The sequence below is a fragment of the Neolamprologus multifasciatus genome, chromosome 8 (genome assembly GCF_963576455.1).
Source record: "Neolamprologus multifasciatus chromosome 8, fNeoMul1.2, whole genome shotgun sequence".
Taxonomy (NCBI): Eukaryota; Metazoa; Chordata; class Actinopteri; order Cichliformes; family Cichlidae; genus Neolamprologus; species Neolamprologus multifasciatus.
The window spans coordinates 11813195-11820245 of NC_140446.1; positions in this window are offsets into that span (position 1 = coordinate 11813195).

Genomic DNA, 7051 nt, shown 5'->3' on the forward strand with positions numbered 1-7051 from the left:
CATTTCTTTTTCTTTTTTGGGAGGGATGACACTATATTTCTGACTACCTCTTGACTCATCTTTACTCTTGCTTTCTGCCCAGCCGTGCCTGGCCTTGATTTTTTTTCTTCTGTCTTGGAATGGATATATTTGGCCGGAGGAGACCTGCATCCCATCCTCTCTGCCACCACCACTCCACCTCCCTGAGTGAAGTTCTTTTCTTTGACACATTCAATACCACCAACACTATTGACCTGACATATTGATGCGAAGGGGCTTGGCTGCTAAGAGGCATCTGGCCGCAGCATATTGAGCATGCAGTTGGCTGAAAAGAGAGGACTCACGCTGCAGTCCAGGAGAGAAAGATTACCACACACACACACGCGCACACACAAAATTTAAAACAAAAACGGCAAAACAGATTAATTTCAAAAATGTAACACTTGTGACTACTAACAACAGGTGGCACTAGTTCACCAGTCATCAAGTTCATATCAGCCCTTCAAGCTGACACACTGAGCAGCATCAGTGTGTTATGATGACACATGAATGAAAACATGGACTGCTACACTAGGAGCAGTGAGAAATTGCATATTTTTCCCCCTTGCTGACGTACAGAGGCTGACACTGAAATGAGCCATACCACCTCCCAACACACACACACACACGTGGACACACACACATGCACCCAATCCCATCTCCCGTGGAGCTTTCTCCCTCCCCCATCCCCTTGAGGAATAAGAGGGGATTATGTCAAAGCAATTCAATTGTATGAGTGGAGGTAATGAACTCTTTCTTTTATCTATTCATTTCTGTATTTAAGTATTGTTTGCACCTCTTATCTATAGATATTAATTAGAAATGTGAGGGGAAGATGTTTTTGATGACAAAATAATTGGCAGGAATTTCAGATCAAGAAGCTTTTTTTTCCAGAAAAGAATATATGTTGATACAACTCTACTGTTCTTCCATTTCCATTAAAAGTGTGCCTTGAAAGTAGAGACACAATCTCAGTGAACTACTCTCGATGTGCATACGCTTTACCCAGATATTTCCCACTTTGACAACAAGAGAGCTACTCCTTGTTTAGAGTCGTCCTTTTTTGTATTTAGGTCAGTGGTCTCCAGTCCATTTCATGTTCTGTTGCCTCTACAGTGCTGAAATTGCCCAGCAGGCAGGTGCCATTAGAGCAGTTTGTTTGCAAGGTAAGCAGCTATGAGAGGTGACAGCAGTTGAATTACTAATGCACTTTGGCTGTCATTTCTCTCTGAAAGCCCCTGCAGGGAGGGACTGATTAAATTGATATTCAACCTTCTGCATGTTGTGTGCCCAGGCTTCATTAGCATTGGGTTTAGATGACACAGAGAGAGGGCTGGCATTAGTGATGTAGGAAGCAGTTAGACACTGTTCTGTAACTAATTTTCCAATTACAATGGGTGCCTACAATGTAGCATATTAATGATTCAAAGCACATTATTAACAGAGCATGTATGTTTAAAAATCAAGGGAGAACATGTTAGATTGCAATTCACTCTGTGGTGGTTCACAGGAAGCGCCTACACACGAGCCCCGTGCTGCCTGTGATAAATAGACAGAAATATCCATTATTATTCCGCATAGATGAAGGGAAAACCAAAACTAAGGCCTAGTTGACCAGAAAAGTACCAAAGAAAATTTGACTGCCTAAATAGTGAATAACGCAAGGTAAGCTATCAGTGGTGTTAAACAAGAAAACAATTACACAGTTTAGAGACGTGTGTACTGCTCTCTTGACAAAAACCAGAGAAATTGTGATCTGTGTTAATGTCCGAAAAATCCACTTCAGGCGAAACCTTCTTGTTTTAATGGCAATATGATTGAAGGGAACCAGTCGTCCCTTCTGGTCCTTCTAGTCACAAGTTTGTCACTTGTGCCAAAGAGCCCGTGTCCCTTCCTGGCATTTCTGGCAGTAATTGTTTAGACTTCCAGTGTAGACTAGTTGTTAATTATTCATCAAGACTGATTCTCTTGGTGGTTGCACAGCACACTACTGCACTGTTTCCTTATGGTAAGAAGGTTCTGCATTCAAACCTGCTGCTAACCTCATCACCCCATGCCTGTGTGGGTTTTCTCCAGGTGCATCCAGCCTCAGTCCACTGTGGGAGGCATTTTTGGAAGGTTAATCAGGGATTCTGAACTGGCAGAAAAGGTGAACGTGAGGATGGATATTTTTCTGTCTCTTTCCGATGGCCCTTCAGCAGAGTGTTAACCTGTCTGAGGTGTCAGCTGGAGTAGCCTTTATAGTATCCCGTAATCCTCTGATGGATGGACAGCTGATGGATGGATGGAAAACACTGTATTCTTCAATCTTAAGAGGATATTTTCCAGATAAGGGTAAAATCAACTCAACTGTGCCTTTGATGTTTACAAGTTTGTGAACTGAAGTTCAGTTACCTATAGTTAAACTTATAAGCTTAGTGCTGTGTCACATAATTTGGCATAATGTCCATGAGAGGAAACTTCATGTGTGCCATTATTTGTGAAGTTCTTACAGTAGCCTTTCCCATACTCACAAAAACTAAAGCTAGATATTAAAAAATTAATAATAATAATAATTAAAATTTAATTTTGTCAAATCTGTCATCACAAATGAAATGGTTTAACATCAAACACTGGCATCATGTTAACGTGCCAAAGGTGAAACAGCATTGCTACAAATCCACTAAAGGTTTGCCACGAACATCTAAAAATAACTCAGTAATTTGGAATAAAGGATAAATAATAAAAAAAAAATTCCTATCACACATGTTTTTTTCATTGCTCAGTCCTTAAAATATTGTGGATGCATTGACTGATGGGTTTACTGAACCTGACTGTATTGTTACTCTTTGGTCAATGTACACCTTGTCCTCTAACTTGAACCTTGCCACGTACAGCAATACGCTGCAGTGCAGTGGGAAACCTATTGCTCGCTGACCTCTCTTTAACCCGAGTAGTTGTTTTACTGGCCGCACACTGAGACAAGCTGTCTATCAAGTGTGCACTCAGAGAGGACAAATGCAGCCTGACCCACCCAGCTTTCAGGGGTGGACGGAGCACAGGTAAGACTGATGTTGTTTACAGAGGATTTACTGTACTGTTTATCCAGTTTTCTGGCAGCACAGATACAGATTAAAGGATTTATGAAGAAATAGAAGCAAAAAAAAAAAAAAAGTACATGTCGAGAGTGTTCATTTGCATCTTATGATATGTATGGCTTACACTCTGTTTACTCTGTTGATGTATGTTTTGCTGTGTAGCATATTAACAAATCTTTAAAAAAAATCTTAAGTGCTTCCTCCAGCATTAGCGTGTTAACATCAGAGAACGGTGGTGAAAGCTGCAGTTAGCACTGAGCAAATATTTAAAGTCAGTGCTAAAGACATCATCACCACTGCAAATAAATGAATTGAATTCTGCTTATAGCCCAGCCCCCCTTTACCTAAATGGATATTTGATCCCTGGGGAACACCTAGTGCTTTGCAATCTGTGCTGGCTTCCTGGTGGCGCTTCCTCATCGCTGTGAGAAGCAAACACTGACTTTGAAGTCTGTGAAGCTGATGATAAATATGCTAATGTGTCTGGAGGTGACTCGACGTAGCAGATAGAGCTATGAGGGGAAAGTGCCACCCCTCGTTTAATATATGGAGAGCGGCAAAGACAGGCGGAGGATGGAGGATGATGCTACTGATAAGGTGTAACAAGGATAAACAGTTGAAATGAAACGGGACTTAAACTGTTGTTTTGTCTGATGAAACTATGAATCTATGAAGACTGTTGAGCCCATGCCCTGCTGAACATGAAGCAAAGATTAATAAATAAATACATAAATTTAAAAACTTTTTTTTTTAAATGTATCTGTTTGAGCTAAATTTGACCCCATGATATGGACTTCCTAAGGTTACTTTAAAGGTGTAACGTCCAATGGGGCAGCCAGGACAACATAGGGGGCCAAGAAGGCAGGAAGGTGGGAGGGACCTCGCCAAAATGTCTATTAAACAGTACCTTAGCACCCTTTTTTGGCACCCTTACCTTTTCTTATACAGTATGCAGTTTCCCTATTAAATGTATCTTTGCTGCAAATATTTACTTATCCATTTTACACCCCATTGACTATTCTGAAAGCTTTTTATGGTGGAGTGGTATGCCTAGAAATATATTACTTGTACTTCCTGACCTTGCTCCCTCTCATTTTAACAAAATGCCTGCAAACCTGATGATGTCAAAGATGCAAGTATTTATTGGCGTGTCTTATAGAGTAAATTATGTTTAGCCAAAAGAGGAAAGACAGAAGAGAGCAGAAGAAGAATAGGGCCTGGACTTGGGCTTGAGCAGTGTTGTTAATGACGTTGCTGAGCACACTGCCTGAAAGGTGAATGAAAGTTCTGATGGGTGGGTAGCTGCTGGTGTTTTTGTAAAACATCCATTTGATGTCTAGAAGCTACTCCTCCAGAAGCAGCTGTTGAATGAGGAGATCTACAAATGAGTGTTTGTTCGGCACCGTGACCACGCAGTCAGTCTGTGAGGACTCCTCAACCCCGGGGATTATCACAGAGTTGTTACACCTGTTTTTCTGATAGTAAGAAATACCAAAATTGCAAAGCGCTAAATTATAATTGTAGGGATGCGATATTAAGCATCAGTGATGTCACAAAAGTGTCATGAAGAAGTTATTTACAAAAGAAGTTATTTAAAAGCACGTGTGAACTAGAGTGAAAAAGGCATATATTTCAAAACAAAAACTTTCACTTCAACCCGAGGCTTAAAAAAGTACATGTGCTGGTTAATGGAATTCTGCAATTCACACATTTTATGCCTCTGGGGTGTTTTTTTTTTCTATTCTGTGTGCTCTTACCACTGTTTACATCTCTGAGAGAGACCTTCTACTTGGCAAATACATGCAAACTGTCTCCTTATGTCTGTAGTGCAGAGCACGCCAAGCTGCTGTCTTTCAGCCTGAACACAGATTTGACACCCTCAAGGTGACAGCACCAGATCTGTTGCAAGTGTCAAAAGCAGCATCAGGGTTGTCAGAAAGCATCTCTGCACATGACTCAGATCTCTGAGCAGCTCAGACATATTTAGGATACAGGAAAACAGGTAAACACTCCAAATTCTGGGCACATTTCTCAATAAACAGTTTGGTGATGATAAAATAAGTAGCTGTTTTTAGTGTAAAATCTGCCTGCCTTCATCCGTTCTGCAGAGGGATCTCATCCCCTATCAGCTTGGGTATCTCAAGGTGGCATTTGATAGTAATCCCTCAAGAACAGCTACTACTTTAAGTGTGTGTGGACAAGCTGTAGGTGTCACTGTCGACGTGGCTTTGAGCTTTACCAGCCATGGCTGTTGGGAGTCCAGAGCACCACCCAGCCCCCTTTGTGGGAGACATCGTAAGTCAGATGTTCAGAATGCATGGGGCATTGTCTGCCTGGATGTTCGATGGGCTGGCAGCAAAAGGTGACATCTGGTGACTAATGTGCTCAGATGTGAATGCTGCTCCCTCAGTTCTCTGGGCAGCAGCTGCTCTGCAAAGGCATAAATGAGACAGGGGGAGCGAGAGAGAGACAGCCAGGGAGAGATAGGAGAAGAGGGGGTGGTCGCTGGGCCAAGGTGGGGGGTAGGGCTCTGGGTTTAAGGAGCATGGTTTTTTTTTTTCATGTGAGATGGTGTGCATGTTCACCACGCCAGCCGTCTGACTCTGAAGGGTGTGTTTTGGGGGGGTTGGGTATGTCATGGGAAAATCAATGACTTTCTGTCTGATTTTCGAGGAGGTGAAACACGGCAACTTCCCCCCTCGCTCCCCGCTGCCTCACCACGTCCGCCGCTCCACAAAGAGACCACACAGATCAAAAAGTGCTTGTTTTGATTTGCTTTGTGTTTCCTGCAACCAAGTGGCTCTTAGTCACTGTGTCAGTGGCTAGTTGAGTCACAGCTTCTCCACAAATACCGACTGAGTACATGTTTGAGGCTTAGCTTGTTAAAAAGAGGTAAAGGATGTGATGTGGTTGTTGAAAAGGTGACACCGCTCAAATGGCTTTAAAAAGGGCTTTTTTTTCTCCTCTTAACTTGCCTCTAGTGGTATCTAACCATGTGGATCGGATAGGTTTTGTGCGTTTCAGCTCCATCTGTCAGCTATCTTTTGCCAACTCACATAAATTGAGATAAAAGTGGATTTGATTTAACATTTTCATCATTGTGGTACTTCAGTTTTATCTTTTTGCCAAGAGGTAAGCCATTTTCACTGCAGTCAGAACTTTTGCAGACATCACTGGATGGAGGTACTTTTTACAACTCAAAATAGCCTTTGAGCAGACATTTCCCTGTGATGATGTTTTAGTTAACTAAATTAATACACTACTAGCAAGTCTTCGGCCTCCTGCATAAGCTATCGTTGTCTTACCCAAATCAAGCAGTGTGTTTCTGAAGCTGTTGCAACTATTTTACTGTTGTGCACTACACAGCTTTGAAAACAGTTATTGTTGTATGCAAGTACTTGCTAAGTATAAATCAAGCGGTAGTTATACTTGAAGAAGTTCAATTGTCAACCAGAAAGGATAATATTCATTCAGTTTCTGGCTTGTGTTGCACTTTTCACAGTTTCACTGCTGCTCGGACAGAAGTTGGAGACTGTGAGCAGTCAGTCAGTATCTTCCCTACAAATTATGGGCAACCATGTCAATCGCAAGGAGATATTAACCAGTAATCAGTTGGGTAATACATATTTTTACCTAGCGAGTGGTGGTTTCCACTCACTAGTTAACCATCGTTTTGTGTCTTTAGGAATTGATTTTACAGGTGCTGCCATCAGTAAGTAACCACGCATCAACCAACCAAGGAACATAAATTATTCCCCTCAGTTGCAGGATGACAAGGGCCTCTATCTCAGGGGTCTTATTCACTTAACACTATATTGTTCCTCATCCAAAATGTGATTGCAAAACCTTAAAGGCTGGTAATTGTTTGATTAAGTTTGGCACAAAGACTGAAACAGGTGGTAACATTTAGTTTGACTTTGCCCAATTGAAAAAGAAAAGGTTTCTAAAACTGGCTG